A 2344-nucleotide genomic window follows, 5' to 3' on the forward strand; every position below is an offset into this window, starting at 1 on the left:
GATAGACTCCAGCCCCCCATGACCCTAGTGAGGATTAAGGTGTAGATATAATGGATGGAGCCATTGGAAGCTAACTAGCTGCTATCTCCAGCTTTATTTTCTGCTGCACAGATACGAGAAGGCACGACATTAATCCTGCCCAGTAGCTCTTAGCATGAAGGCAAATATTTATTTTCCAAAATAAATAATAATTGACCTGTTAAACCTTATGCAATTAATATTACCCCACTTAACTAATTAATTAGCTCGCTCATGATTTTCTCTTGCAGGAGATGCAGCAACCTTGACCCTGATATTAGCTTAAATGATCAACTGATTTACACTGTGAACACTCGTATCAAAGGGGTTATTTGCACGTCATGATACTGAGGTTGATGTAAAACCTTTGTGTAAATTTACTCCTGCAGATAATCTGTATCACGTGTGAACGATCCATTGCAGCGGCGTCATCTTTGGTTCGTCCCGGTGGTGAACTGTGTAACTGCAGCAAAAGAAAGAAAGCCTTTTCCTCTTGGAGCGCCTTTAAACTGCACAAAACTGCAACCTTGAAACAAGACAGTTTCACGACTGTTAAAACACGAACGTTTTACAGCCTGTAAACGCTGAGTCGAGGAGGGACAGGTGAGAAAACCCTGGGAGAGACACAATATGGCACATTTACAGCGAGTTAAACTGCAATTAAACGAGGGAAAAAGAGGGAAATATCTTCTGACATTTGCTCTGGATGATAGTAAAACACAATGTTCTGGAGTGAAACAATGACCAGTTCTTTGTCAGCTGTAAGTGAAATGAATCAAGCTGACCGGCTCGTGTTTTTGGTGAAGGACGAAACTTTTACGGCCACCTTTCAAAGCCCAGAAAGATCTGACAGAAGAGAGAGAGTTTGGGCAGAGTATCAGTCATTAAAGTCCCTCTTGTTGTTGATTTAATGCCAAAAACTTGTCTGTGTGGATCAAAGTTATATACTCAGGAGGTTTTTTTAATGCGTCACGGTACCAATTTGCACTGTTTGAGCTACAAACTGATTCTGAAGACGGATAACGACATGAAAAGCCTCATAGTGCAAGTTGTTTTTGTGACGTATGAAGTCTCAATGTGTGTTTTTAACATTAGTGCACCACAGTTTGAAGATGAAAATGACCGTCCATGGTGCTAACTGCTTATGTTGCTCCTAATATGTCTGTAGTACAACTTATGGAGTCATTAATAAGGTAAAAAACGTGATTTCCCCTGAAGGAAGTCCTTAATCTCTTTAACAAACCGAGAGAGTTTGTGAGCGATTGAGGCAGAGATATAAAGTGTGTTGAGGAAAGCGACCACCCAAACACCAGAGCGTTCTGTCCACTTTATTGATGGCAGCTCGGCCTCAGCTGACCGTGATTGCTTCAGCAGCTCGGTGCCGCTGAAATAAGACTCAGCTCGGGGAGGATTATTCATCCGTCCTCCGTCTCTCTGGCATCAGTTTCACTCCTCTCCGACGGCGTCCTCGTGAGGGATGTGACAGCAAACGACACTTTCACCTGGAACAAAACTCGACCAGATGGCGGGTGCAAAACGAGGATAAAGCAAAAACATGCGAGCAAAACTAACTGACAAATGCAACAACTATTAGAGGGATATTTTGGGACAACGTGAAGATGCTTTTATTCAGCAGCATGCCAACTTTGTCTAATAATTCCCTTTTGTGCAGCTGTGTGAGGTGTTTGCAAGTCAGAACCGGGACACTTCTGTTTCCACATTTGCTCAGAACCGTCTTTTGATTTCTTAAAAAAAAACTTGTTAATCACTGTCTTCATAGGAGGCTGAAAATAGCAAAGAAAAACTTTAATACATTAGTTTTGTGGAGTCATATTTTCCTCTTATGTTAAAAAACACTCTTACAATATGTGCAGTGAAATATTTCGACATGATAAATGTAACGTAAGCAAACTTGTCTCCCAGGAAATCATTCAAGTTGAATTTTAAATCAGTATTTTAGGTTCTGGCTGAGACGTTGTGATGCAGTCGTAACAGATGAATTGCGTGTCCCTGTGTCGAAGCACTGTGCAGCATGTTATCACTGCCGTCTGCATAGCTCACATGTTTCTGCAAGCTTCAGCTTTACCATTGCTTTATGGTGTTTTACATTATATGACAGCATCAGTACACTATTGGCCTGGAGGAGAGTTTTTATTATAGGTATGGGTTTATTACTGGTGAGAAAAAACTTAACGACCAAACGCAAAATGAGAAGCATTTCCAGAAAGAAATGCAGAGTTGAACACATTTCAGAGTAAATAACCAGCTTAACTGGTTGGTTTACCACACTGTAGTTTAAAATATATATATATTTTTATAGAAAATT

The sequence above is a fragment of the Stegastes partitus genome, unplaced genomic scaffold (assembly GCF_000690725.1).
Source record: "Stegastes partitus isolate 25-593 unplaced genomic scaffold, Stegastes_partitus-1.0.2 Scaffold1196, whole genome shotgun sequence".
Lineage (NCBI taxonomy): Eukaryota > Metazoa > Chordata > Actinopteri > Pomacentridae > Stegastes > Stegastes partitus.